Source organism: Canis lupus, chromosome 3, assembly GCF_003254725.2.
Source record: "Canis lupus dingo isolate Sandy chromosome 3, ASM325472v2, whole genome shotgun sequence".
Taxonomy (NCBI): domain Eukaryota; kingdom Metazoa; phylum Chordata; class Mammalia; order Carnivora; family Canidae; genus Canis; species Canis lupus.
This window is the reverse complement of record NC_064245.1, coordinates 32635761-32649956: the sequence shown is the minus strand read 5'-3', so window position 1 is coordinate 32649956 and position 14196 is coordinate 32635761. Positions and strand designations below refer to the sequence as shown.

Genomic DNA, 14196 nt, shown 5'->3' with positions numbered 1-14196 from the left:
GATTTTTAAAGTTCCCGCTTCTCCAGGGCTTTCCTGCCCTGGAGGCTTTTCCCCTCTGCTTTAGCCTGACTACTCATGGTTCCCTTCCCCCACTTTATTCTTTTTATTTATTTTTCACTTTGCTACCTTGATAGAAATGAAAACTTCCCTCTCTGTAGCATTTCAGGTGTTCTCTCTTTGAATCTCAGGTCGAGTTTGTAGGTGTTCAGGATGTTTTGAAAGTTATCTGGGTAAGTTGATAGGACCAGATGAGTTGAGGACCCCTACTCTTCTGCCATATTGTCCTTCCCTTCAAGAACATGTTATTTATATATTTTTCACAAGCTAGGTTGCCTCTTGTAAACTTTTCCCGAAAAGTGGTCCTATGCAATTTCTTTCCTTTTTTTTTTTAAGATTTTATTTATTTAAGATTGAGAGAAAGGGAGCTCAAGCACAAGTGGGAGGGAGGGGCAGGGGTAGAAGGAGAAGCAGACTCCTCACTGAACAGGGAACCCCATGGACGGCCCAATCCCAGGACTCTGAGATTATGACCTGAGCCAAAGGCAAGTGCTTAACCAACTGAGCCATCCGGGTGCCCTGCAATCTCTTTCCTTAATCCATGTGTGAAATCCTTTTGCTACGTTTGGTTCCATATGTGAGATTTTACTTAATAAACTTATAAGTAATCATTCTGCGCCACTAAATGCTTTCAAATAAACATGAACTAATTTAAGCCTTAAAACAATTCTGGGAGTCAAGTACCTTTCTAATCTCAATTTTGCCAACGAAGTGCGTGAGGCTCAAGGGGATTAATGACATGTTTCCTTGATCTAGGTCTTGAAGACAGTATGTGGAGAGGTCAGCCTCTTCACCCAGGAGACTGCCTCCTCCTCTGGGCTCCTAGAAACTACACTTGCTTCCTCAATCTCTGAAATCCATTGCACAGGCAAGGACACATAACATGTTCAAGACTTTTTAATTTACACAAAAGAAAACTAAGTTCAGGCTTTTAGAATGTGAAAACTGAAAGGAATTAAGGCACTGATCTAATCCAGATTCTTTACTTTACTATTAAGGTTGTGGACTCTGAGGTCAAATTTAAATGGTTGCCCAAATTAAAGAAATGTAATCTACTTCTATTTCATGTAGATAAATGAGGTTTTAAGAAGGAGGTGACATCACCAAGATGGTGACAGGTTTTTTCTAATTTTACTCCCCCACACAAAAAGAACAACTAACAACTATTTATGGATAAGACACTTTCAAGAGAATTCTAGAACATAGGACTAAGGCTGAAGCACCTCCCTGCACCACAGAGACCAAGACAGACTACATCAGAAGGGCAAGAGACTGAATTACCCCTCTCCCAAGCCAGTTTAGTACCATGCTGAGAGGTCTCTCCCGAGCCTGTGGTTACCACTGGAAAAAGAGAACCCAGTAGTGATAACCAGCTCTATCCTCAGTGTTGTGGGTCACTTTATGGGAGCCCCTACTGTGGTTTTTCTGCAGGAGATTGCATGGGAATCTGTGGGACTCAACCACTTGGTATCCAACTATGACAGGTAATTGGGGAGGAGCTTCCACCAATCAGAAGTCAAATCTTGGCAGTCTGAGTTTCTACCTGCAGAGTCTAAGTAGTAATTTCAACCACCAGTTTTGCTTATCTGCAGAACTAAGCCAAAGGTGCAGTCTGAACAGAAAACATGACAAGGTGCAGGTTTGCCTGATTTGGGTTCCCAAATTAGAGATTTTGTTGGGTCTGGAGCCTGGTTTTAGCCAGACGTAAGAGCTCAGTCATAGCCCCATTCACATATAGCATGGCTCTTAGTTCCTCACAGCTAAAAAGATTATTTGGGAAAATTTGAGACTTGCATGAAGTGGACCCTCCCAGTTCCACAGAAGCAAAGGCCTGAGTCATAACCATACCTGCTGCAGATCATTTGAAAGAGAGAACTGGTGAGAATACTTGGAAGTTGCTGCATAATCTGGCAACTTGAGCCAAGAGGCAAGTGGGTAGAGGTGATCACCTTCAGAGCAAAGCCAGTGGCCCTGTTCAATAAAGGAACTTGGGACACGTCAAAATCATAAATAAAGAGCATTAAGGCCTTGGAGCTGCTTCTCACATCTCACCCAGACAGGGAAACTAATTTGTAGCCCCACTTATTGCTGAATGCAATCTTCAGATTGGCCAAACAGGGAACTTTACCAGAGCACACAGATGCTGAGTAAACCATCCAACAGCCCTCCTTACAGTGGCACTTGAGCAGAAAGCACAGCCCATTACTTTGTCTGCAGAGCAACACTGGTGGCCTCACCTGACCAGGATATTCAGTGCATACCTTTGCCTGATTTGGGTCCTCAGACAATGAGATGTACAGGTCTTGGGTCTTGTCCAGTTGCCTGGTCAGGACGAGGAAGCTAATTCATAGCGCCATCTACTGCTGAGTATAATATTCAGTCTTGGTCATCTAGTACACCTGACCAGAGATTTCAGATAATTGCAAAGCCCATCTTATAGCTTCACTTGAATAGAGAACCAAGCCAGTAGTTCTATTGAGCTATTCTCAGCTGGTGGCACACTCCTCTCCCACCTTTAACCTCAGAGCTCAAACAGTTGCCTTGCTTCCAAAATAGACTCTAATAGCAGGTTTTACCTGCCAAGAGATGTTACCAGAAGACCTGTCCAGAAACCCAAACTGAACTGAATGGTAAAGCATTGTCACTGCCAAAGCAAACCAACACAGTCTGAAAAAAAACCACTTACTCAAATGTGAAGATACCAATGCAAGGGATCAAAAATCATGAAAAACCAGGCAAATATGACACCATCAAAGGAAACTCATAAAGCTGTATTAAATAACCCCAAAGAAATAGAGTTCTGTGATTTATCAGACAAAGAATTCAGAATAACCCTCATAAAGAAGTGTAGTGAATTTAAGAACACACACAGAGAAAACTAAATGAAATTAGGAAAACAATGTATAAGCAAAACAAGAAGTTCAACAAAGTAACAGAAAAAAAAAAAACCCAGACATTAAAGAGTTGAAAAATATAATAACTGAAGTGAACAATTCAACAGAGTACTTCAAAAGCAGACCTGACCATGCAAAAGAATCAGCAACCTAGAAAATAGGACATTTGAAATTGTCCAGTCAGAGGAGCAGAAAGAAAAAAAAAAAAAGAGTGAAGAAAGCATCCAGGAATTATGGAACACAATTTTAAAAAGAAACTTTATTACAGATTTCCAGGAGAAGAGAAAGAGAAAGGGATAGAAAATATATTTGAAGCAATAATGGCTAGAAACTTTCCAAACCTGAGGAAAAAAATAATCATCCAGACCCAAGAGGCCCAACGGATTCCAAATAGTTTGAATTTAAATAAAGCTACACTGAGCCAGATTATAAGTAAATTGTTAAAGCTAAAGACAAAGAAATTTAAAAGCAGCAAGAGAAAAGGGTGAATTACATTTGTGTGAACCTTCATAAGATTATTGGCAGATTTCTCAACAGAAACTTTCAGACCACAAGAGAATGGGGTGATATATGAAAAATATTGAAAGAAAAAAATATTAATTAAGAACACAATTCCTGGTAAAGGCCTCCTTCAGAAATGAGGGAAGGATAAATGCTTTCTTGTAGAAACAAAAGCTGAGGGAATTCATCACCACTAAACCTGTCTTGTGGTGATGGTAAATAAATAGTCAAAGTTGGATTCTGTATTATGGTAATGGTGATGTGTAATACAACTCTAGTTTCAATGTGAAAAAATAACCATAACTACACTAATCCATCAGTTACACAATGTAAATAATACTTTAAGTTATAACATCAATAACCTAACATGTGAGAGGATGGTAAAGAATTGTCGCTGCCAAAGCAAACGAACACAGTCTGAGAAAAACCACTTACTCAAATGTGAAGATACCAATGCAAGGGATCAAAAATCAGGAAAAACCAGGCAGGAGAAGTAAAAGTCTAAAGCTTAATAATGCTATTGATATTAAATTATTATTAGTTTAAAATAGGGTGTTATAATTTTAAGATGTTTTATGTAAGCCTCATTATAACCACAAAGGAAAATCTGTAGTAATTAAAAAGAAAAGGACAAAAAAGTCAAAGCATACTGATACCATAAGACAATAAAATATAAAAAAAGACAGCAGAGCAAGAAAAAGTAACAATGGGTTTACTAAACAACCAGAAAACAATAAACAAAATGGCAACAGTAAGTCCTTACTTATCAATAATTACTTTAAACATAAGGAGATTAAATCCTCCAATCAAGACATAGAATGGCTGACTGGATTAAAAAAAACCCAAATTCCACAATATGCTGTCCACAAATACCCACCATTTGCTTTGACATGGATGGACCTGGAGAGTATTATGCTAAATGAAATAAGTCAATCGGAAAAGGACAAACATTATACGGTCTCATTCATTTGGAGAATATAAAAATTAGTGAAAGGGAATAAAGGGAAAAGAGAGAAAATTAGTGAAAATATCAGTGAGGGTGACAAAACATGAGAGACACCCAACTCTGGGAAATGAACAAGGAATAGTGGAAGAGGAGGTCTTCGGGGGGTTGGGTGACTGGGTGATGGGCACTGAGGGGGGCACTTGGTGGGATGAGCACTGGGTGTTATGCCATATGTTGGCAAATTGAACTCCAATAAAAAAATTAAAAATAAAAAATAAAGAAAGAAATACTGTGAAAATTACCAAAATGTGACAGAGACACAAAGTGAGCAAATGCTGTTGGGAAAATTGTGCTGAGAGACCACACACTTTAATTTTGTGAAAAATACAACATCTGCAAAGTACAATAAAGGAAGAGCAATAAAAGGAGGTATGCCTGAAATGAGCAAATGCTTGCAAGGAAAGTGAAAATATGGCAGGACAATGTGTCAAAGGGAAGAAAGACACATCAGTGACAACTCTCTGTATGCAACCAATTAAACATGTATTTAGGGCTCAGGACACTCAGAAGCCCTGTCATTTAGCAAATGGCTCTTATTTATGTCTTCTTTATTTTGAATGTCTCCTGTATGTTTTAGAACACTACTTCGTTAGCTATTTTGTCTCCACCAAATTACTGATTGATGCTGATCATACAGGCTGGCATCCCTAGAAAGCAACATCACCACTTGATGAAAACTTTCAGGAGAAAACAAAGTAGTGGCTGTTAAGACAGCCCCTGAGTGCTCTAGGTTTTCATTGTTGTATTTTTACTTTTTTTTTAAGGATTTAAAACTTGGGAATTTCCCTCCACTGGGAAAACAGAGATATATGACAATATCTTTTGAATCAAAAAGTTTGAGAAAAATCAGTACTATATACCTTTGGTTTGGAGATTCCTAGTGCCCATGAGCATACTGAAGAATCTGATGCATTACACAGCAAGATGTGTGCCTACTCTCAATAAATCTAACATTGCAGTTTAATGATGAAAATTTCATTTCCATTTAGCAGATATTCACATCTCCAAGACATAGTGTCCATCAGAACACAGTTTCAGAAACACAGCATGATGCTGCTTCCTTCCAGGAGAGTTAGGCAAAAACAAATGGAGCTGAGAAAGGACCAGAACTTAACTCTTAATGCATAATACACCTAAATGTAACATATTGAAACTTTAAAACTCCTGGGGAAAAAAAAAACAGGAGAAAATCTAGGAAAACCTTGGGCTTAGTCAACACCAAAAACATGATCCATAAAAGAAAAATTATAAGTTGGACTTTAAAGTTTTGATTAATGATCAAAGTTAATAACTTTTTTGTTAACATTAGTTAATTAAAGTTAAAAACTTTTATTATTCAAAAGACTTTTTAAAATATGAAAGACAAGCAACAGAAAATATTTGCAAAACATATATCTGATTTGTATCCAAAAAGAAAAAAAAAAAAAACTCTTAAAACTCAGTAATAAGAAAATAGTCCACTTTAAAAATAGGCAAAAAATCTGAAAAGACACCTCACTGAAGAAGATATATAAGTGGCAAATAACCTTTTGGAAGATGTTCAACACTTGAGATGGCTGGGTGGCTCAGAGGTTGAGCATCTGCCTTTGACTCAGGTCGTGATCCCAGGGTCCTGCATCGGGCTTCCCTCAGGGAGCATGCTTCTCCCTCTGGCTGTGTCTCTGTCTCTCTCTGTGTCTCTCATGAATAAATAAACAAAATCCTTAAAAAAGAAAAAAATGTTCAACACTGACATTAGAGAATTTCAAATTAAAATAAGGATGACCAAAATCCACAAAACTGGCAATAGCAATTGATGAAGAGGATGCAAAATGGAACAGCCGGACTGGAAGACAGGCAGTTTCATAGAAAGCTAAATGTAGACTTACCATAAAATTCATCAGTTGCACTCCTCAGTATTTACCCAACTGACCTGAAAACTTAGGTCCACACAAAACATGCACGTAAATGTTTATAGCAGCTTTATAGAGACTGTAAAAAGATCAGGCGTTGTCAGGAATTTGAGGTGGGAGGTTCAATAGGTTAAGCATGGGGGTTTTTAGGGCAGTGAAACTATTCTGCACAATATTGTAATCGTGGATTCATGACACAGTGCACTTGCCAAAATACCACAAACTTTAGAGCCCATAGAATGAATGTTAGATTGTGCAAACTTAAAAAAAAATAATTTAGGAGGCTGTGGAATCCTTGGATGGAATCTAGAATTTGCATAGCTACAAATGTATGAAACCACCTCCCTGAAGGGATAAGAGAAAGGTGCTGACCTAAATAACTGTAAATGTGTGACATCTGTTAGACTAAAGGCAAAAGGAACTACACATAAGCACTGTGGTATCCCAGGAGAGCACTGGTTAACAATCCTGATTCTATAACACATGTGTACCAGAAGTGAACAATGAATGAATCGCAGACAGTGATAGCCAAGAGTCTCACTGTTCGGAGTGGGAGTTTGGGAGTTTACCAATAAGCAAGGGAAGAAGGGCTACAGTGGTCCATGTAGTAATGGATCAGAGTTGTAGACATTGGTATAAACTCATATTTAGCTTAATATAAATATGAGTAATATGATTGTAGAAGTATTTCTAGATATGTGTGTATATATACATATATAGGATAGTATATATACGTACATTTTCTTGCTCTGCCAGCTGACAAGGCCTAGAACCAACTACACTCCTGTATCAATGAGCATACCTAACACCCAGATTCTGATTTTGAATGCCATTCTGCAATAAAAGGAACAAGGACTCTGGAAAAATGGCTGGTTCTGGGCATGGGGAAACATACAAGATAAGCCTGGAATATCTTATAGTGCCATAAAGTAAGAAAGAGTTTCAAACAAACAAACAAACAAACAAACAAACAAATATGATGGTATATCCTGAAGGGACACAGAACACAGCAGCTACCTAAAAGAACTCCTAATGGCCAAAGCTGGTACCATTTGAGAAAGAAAATAAAGTACTGTGGATTATAAACCAAACTGAAATAAAAATCCATGAGCCATAATGATATAAAGGACTGAATGAATATATTATTTACATATTATATAACATATAATATATAATTTATATTATAAGTGGAGGAGAAAAGACAAATCCCCTTTGTGGAAAAATTTCAAATGTTTATATAGACACTCTACCTTCAAGCATGCTGAACATAACTTCCCACTCCTTCGGTATGGATCACACAGAGTGCCTCCTTTGCAAAGACTGCAGTATGGAAATGGTATGGGGAAGATTAACTTTACGGTGGAGAAACCTGACAACCAGTACTTCAGGCAGACAGTCAATATCCACATCAACAATGGAGGGTCATTTGAAAGGCCCAAAGAGCAGACTGTGCAGGGGGCTTGTTCCAAACCACTAAGTGTCCCCAACAAAAGAACAACCTGGAGCTACAGGGCTGTAGGAAGTTCTAGTTAGTTTTCTTCCATTAACCTTCTAAGAAAATTCATTGCCAATAGACACAAACTATTAGGGGCGCTAGACCCCAGCAGAGTTGCAAACATATCTAGTGTCTTCCAGACTTTCTTGACTCCCCATGGATGTGGATAAGTGACCCCACTGACTGCCAGCGCTTTGTCTGTAGACAGTCATCTCATGGTCCTTGCCCTTAAGATACATCTGCACCTCAGAGTCTGTGACAGGGGTATCTTGAAGGACCTGTTCAAGTTCCAGAATTACATCATTGTCTCCATAACCCCCAAACATTCCAGATGCTAATAATTACTGCCAAATATGCCTTTTTCAGTTTTCAGTAAATTGTAAAAACATCTTGATGTTATTGGTTCTGAGACCATGTTTAAAAATCCCCAAATTACAACTTGCAGTAAATAAAAACAAAAAACCGTAAAAGATACTCATTTTGTGATGATACGCAAGTCATCCTTGTGGACATAATTTGTCTTAATTATTTTCTCACAATATGGCAGTGATAGTAACAATAGCCACATTAAACATTTTTTATTGTTATGACCATTCTGTGTTTTTTCTAACACCACCAAACAATTAATTCTCCACAGATACTGGCAAGGTGTCCCACAGATTCAACTCTATTCTAACACCATCTAGCTGGAGACATTATCAGATCCCACAGGTTGAGGACTCAGCTCCCAAGACTGTCGTCACTTCGGGCACCAATCACAAGTCCAGGCTGTGACCTGTGCTTCTGACTAGTAATAAATAGAAGGTTCCCGTGTCCCCTTTCTTGGGTTTGACTAGTTTTCTAAAGCATCTCACAGAACTGAGAAACATTTTACTCACTAAATTACCAGTTTATTGCAAAGGATATTGAAGGATACAAATAAATAGTCAAATGGAGGTCTACATAGGAGCTGTTTCCATGAAGCTGGAGCTAAAAGCACATAGATGTGTTCTGGTTTACCAACCCGGAAGCTTTTCAAACCCCATCCGTTTGGGGATTTATGGAGGTTTCATTACGCAGACATTAAATCATTAGCGATTGGTGATTGACTCAATTGCCAGCACCTCTCCACACTTCTGAGGTCAGGAGGTTGAGACAAAATTCCAGTACTAATCACTTGGTTTACTTCCCCAGCAACCAGCCCCCATCCTGTGGTTATCAAGGGGCTTTCCAAAAAAAATCACCTCGTTAACATAAATTCAGGTGAGGTTGAAAAGTGTTTGTTATGAATATCAAGACATGCTTATCACACTCATCATTTAGGAATTCCAAGGCTTTTAGGAGCTCTGGGCCAGAAATGGGGATGAAAACCAAATCACAATATCACAACAATGTTGTGTTTTTTATGTATTATCAACTGCACTTTCAATTAGTTCTCACAAAGACCACATAAGGTAGGCATACTTGATAAGCCATAGATGATGAGACAGGATCACAAACCCAGTGAGCTATGAGTCCAGGACTCAGGTATATCTCCTTACAGAAACAAGTAGAATCTCAGCCACTTCTCTCTACTGCTATCCAACTATCCCATATAGTCATCAGTGTTGGCAAGAGGATATTTCTTCTTCACAATGGTGGACATATCATCATATATGCTTGGCTGGTAATAAAAAAAAACAATATAATTCTAATAAATGGATAAAAACAAAGATGTGTATTGAAAACTTGCTCCATGTTTGACTACAATTATCAAAAGTTGTATAACCAATGAGTGTGACTTTTTATTTATTAGACAAATCACTTCTTATAATTTTTGGTAGCAAAATCTGGCACCAGATTTTCCAATCTAAAAGTATGAGAGAAGAGTAATAAAAGAGAAAAGTGATAGCCTCTTTCAACCCCTCAGCTCCTATGTGTTCTTCTGTTGGCAAGAGCAAGAGTTAGAGGTTCTCTGTGTGGAAATAAACAAAGGCCATCCAAATGAAAACAAACAGAGGCTATTTATTTAGTGCTTGCTACACAAGGAAGTCAGCCACCATCATTTGCACTTGGCTGAGACTCCAGGGAAGGCAGAGGAGAGGGAATGCTTATAGTAAAAAAGGGAGGGTGTCATGATGGGAGGCTGTTGGCATGGAGGCTGGAGGCAGGCTAACTGGAGATAGGACATCCTATGTAATTGGTTTGGTTTTTTCTAGTCAGTCCTTATTTGGGAGCACGGGGTAAAATTCAGGGAAGCTGGCAGTCACTGGCTGAGTCCTGACCACCCTTGGCTAATGCCTGCAGAGGTTGTGGTTTGCCTTTCTGGGCAGGTTGCTGCAGAGGTTGTTCTATTGGCATATATGTTCTGGCCACTGTCCAAATGTATACTGTTTCTCATCCAGGTAACTTTAGTTACAGATGACTATCTTTCACCTGGAGACTGAGAGTGGTGGGTTATGTGGGGTACATAAAAGAGAAGTAAAAGGCTCATCTTAGAAGTTATGGAATGAGACCAACACAAATATGGAAAAGAATAGAAACAAGTGTACATGCACACACACAGAGACTGGCACTCCTGCCACTATGCCAGGGACAACTGTCCTCTCATCACCAAAGTTCTCCTAGAGCATGTCTTAGATTGCTTCCTACTCAATGGCACATGGAAAGGTAAGATTTCTCTCTGGAAGCCATGGACACTGTTCAGAATTAGCCTTCCCTCCACCATTATTACCATTTGCCAACAACTGTGTGGCATAGCAACTTGTGTGATTTTCCCAGAGATATAACCATTTGCAAAAAAATGGGACTTGAACCATATCCCTGTAATTAAAGCTAGCTTTCATCTCCATCTCCCAGGCCATCTAATTGCAAATAATAGTGATAAGAATCAGCCACCCTCAGGACTACACAGCTGCTTGATAAATTTGCAGTCTACAATTTAGTCAAATTCCAGATTTTCTACCTTTCCTTCTTTCTAGGCATTGAGAGGCATCAGAATCAGTGGGAAGGGCCATCCACCTCTTTGCCACTCTTCTCTTAGTGACATACAGCTTTCTGTAGCAACCTGTGTCTATTTTCACGGTTGAACTTTCTGCATGAACACTGCTTCTAGACCCTAAACATAAGACAGCTGCAACCCTATCTCCAGGGGCAGCAGAGGAGCCCTTCTAAATAAGAGTCTGAATTCTCTGCCTTTTCCCTGCTTGAAAAATCATATCTAGCTGCCCTCACCTAGAGGAGTAACTTTGTCAGCTAGTACACTTCCCAAATTTTTAGGCCTAAACAGGTCAGCAAAATATGGTTTATAGGCTTGCACCTGTTTTGTAAATAGAGCTTTGTTGGCACACAGTGACCATTTGTATCCATATTGTCTGTGCTGCTTCCCAACAACAAGTAAGTAGTGGTAGTAGAGCCCTATTGGCTAAACTATTTGTTATCTGGCTCCTTAAGAAAAAGTTGCCAACCTCTAGTCTAAATATAGGTTTAAGCTTTGCATTTTTTTTTAAGCTTTGTATTTTTGAACTGCAAAGTTAAACTGACCCCTTTTCCCTTCACAGAGAAGAAACTGGCAGCAACCCTGCTGATGGCCCCAATGCTCTGGTAGATGAGTGCAACCTGGGCTCAGGGGACACAGCTCCCTTCTTTCCCTGACAGTGTGTGAACAGCTTACTCCACACACCTCAAGTCACTCTCACTTTGAGGACAGCCTGCTGCCCAAAGGATCGTGTTCTCCTCTTCAGGCCTTCCCTTGACTTGTCCTTCTTGGGCAGGCAACATAGCCCCTGCTCAGGCCATTTTGATTCCTGAATTGTTTGCAGGTGGGATGCAATAGAAGCTTGAACATTACCACCTGTGGTGGTCAGCTCTCAATGCTACTGTGGCACTGGGGCTGATAGTGCCCACACCTCTTTCCTTCCAAATGATCTCTTTGCTTCTCATACTGCTTATGATGCCCTGAGGATCATCCAGTGTAGACTTCACCAAAAAGCCAGTCCCCACTGCGTTCCTTGACACATACACAGGAACAGGATGTGAATACAAAGAATTCTAAAATCCAGAAACATAAGAAGGGTTATGTTATAGAACAGGCCAAATACAAAAAGTAATTGCCTGGATTGTAGTCTGGACAAATGGATAGAAGTCTGTTTCCACAAATCAGTTTTATTCCTTTGGAAAACAAAGAAAGCATGAATTGGCTTCAAAGGGGTTTCTGCTCCAAGTTTAATCACCACAAATTCCAGAAATTATCATAGAATGGCAAAGCTCTTAGGATGAAGAAGATGAACTTTATTACCATTCAAGAGAGGGTGATGTGCACTTACTTACTGCTTCACTCAGGGAAACAAGGTTGTTTGCAGCAGTTTGAGTCTCTAACAAAGGGCCTCCAGAACATGTTATTCAATGGCATTTATAAATACCAACTGTTCGCATGGCTCATGGGATCCCCAGACCACTGCCTTCAAAACTCTTCACTGGATATGAGTTGGAAAGAAAGACAAAAAAAAAAGGGAAACCTGGCCAACTCTTCTACATGCTTACCAGTGCACTCATCCAGGGGCCAGGCCTTCCACCACAAAGACTTCTAATTTCCCCCAGCGCTCTGCTCCAGAATTTCCCTAGGATATAAACAGGAACACTGAATCCCATGTGTGGATGCAAACATGCACACACACATTTACGCTTATACATGAACACCATGTATGTACATGCACGTGCAGACACAGAAACATACACATACCCACACCCATCCACTTATACACATACATGTATAAGAGAGCACTCACATGCTCATTCCTTGTTGTCTGTGTGTGGACTTTTCCATTGTTTTGGAGAATGTGCACTCTTAATTCTCCATTCCTATTCTGTCCCTTAGAAATAACTCATACACATGCTTTGGGAGTTCTGAAGCACAAACAGCCAGCCACATCCCAGCAGCTTTAAAAATCATCTCAGGGGATCCCTGGGTGGCGCAGCGGTTTGGCGCCTGCCTTTGGCCCAGGGCGCGATCCTGGAGATCCGGGATCGAATCCCACGTCAGGCTCCCGGTGCATGGAGCCTGCTTCTCCCTCTGCCTGTGTCTCTGCCTCTCTCTCTCTCTCACTGTGTGCCTATCATGAATAAAAAAAAAAAAAAAAAAAAATTTAAAAATCATCTCAGGATCTCAGCTGGAAATGCCATTATAAAGCTTGCTCATTGCACAAGCTAAAGGGATGTGAAGAAGAGTCATACAGAGCCACAGGGGAGCACAGAGATCTCTGAAGTGTTAGAAAGACGAGCCCTGGTAGACTGGGACATTTCAAGTAAGTTAATCTGAAGTTTTGTTTCCATTTGTCCCACCATGTCTCTGGCAGTCCCTTGATTTCTAACCTTCAGTCTCTCTCTCCTTTTCTATCTCATATAAACACTTAGATTTGAATTTTACTTTGTTAACTGAAAATCCTTTTTTTTTTTTTGTAACAAAACTAAGTTAAGTCCATTTATATTTGCTGAAATGAAAAGGCCAATATATTTGATATTAGTTCTGTCATGTTGTTTATATATCATGGCATATTCATTATATCTTATTGTTTTATACTTCATCTCTTTTAAGTCAAGCTAATACTTTTCACACAAAGGCATATTCTTGTGAAGTTCAAAATTAAAGGGGAGAATTGCCAACAAATATAAAATGATAAATGAAATAATGAGCCATCCATGTCTCTATTGAAGTCTGATTTCTGGGGTCCCTGGGTGGTTCCGCGGTTTAGCGCCTGCCTTCAGCCCAGGATGTGATCCCAGAGTCCCGGGATCGAGTCCCACATCAGGCTCCCTGCATGGAGCCTGCTTCTCCCTCTGTCAGTGTGTTTGCCTTTCCCTCTCTCTGCGTCTCTCATGAATAAATAAATAAAATATTTTTTAAAAACTGAAGTCTGACTTCTGTGTGTACCTTTGCTTAGTGAATTCTCTCAGACACTGAATGAGAAATTAAAGCCATGCTCCCACAACAAGGAATGGGGGAGAGAAGAGAGTGACTTTCTGGCACGGGACCAAGTCCATGGCCCACACCTAAAAGACACAATAGTCAGGAGAGCATTTTGTAAAACATACAATGTCACACAAACATAAGCAACAGTTTTTATTATTGCCCTGGGCCCCAAGTCTAGAGTCAATAACTTGACAAAAGTCATCGGCTCCTTGGAAGGGTGACAAGCATACCTGGGCCTGTCCCTCATGTTGGTTAACCTCACAGCATGCCAGAGGTCATGTTTACAGCACAACATCAATTGGAACAATAATACTACATTCCAGGGTTGCTGGGAAACCTGAAATTCTACATAGATATCTGTGATACAATGGGATGTAAATCAAGAAAATTCTATTCACCACTTTGGTTTGGTGTAAGAATAAGAT

General features: G+C 39.7%; 1 long non-coding RNA gene across 1 annotated transcript in view; it reads right to left on the bottom strand.

Annotated features, from left to right (window-relative positions):
* The window catches only part of LOC112654048 (uncharacterized), a 53647-nt gene extending 39483 nt beyond the window's left edge, over window positions 1-14164 (bottom strand). The window contains exons 1-2 of the long non-coding RNA XR_003132677.3: window positions 14002-14164; window positions 12346-12422 (exon numbers count right to left, since the gene is read on the bottom strand). This is a non-coding gene — a long non-coding RNA (uncharacterized LOC112654048). The remainder of the gene's footprint in view (window positions 1-12345; window positions 12423-14001) is intronic.
* Window positions 14165-14196: the final 32 nt, after the last annotated feature.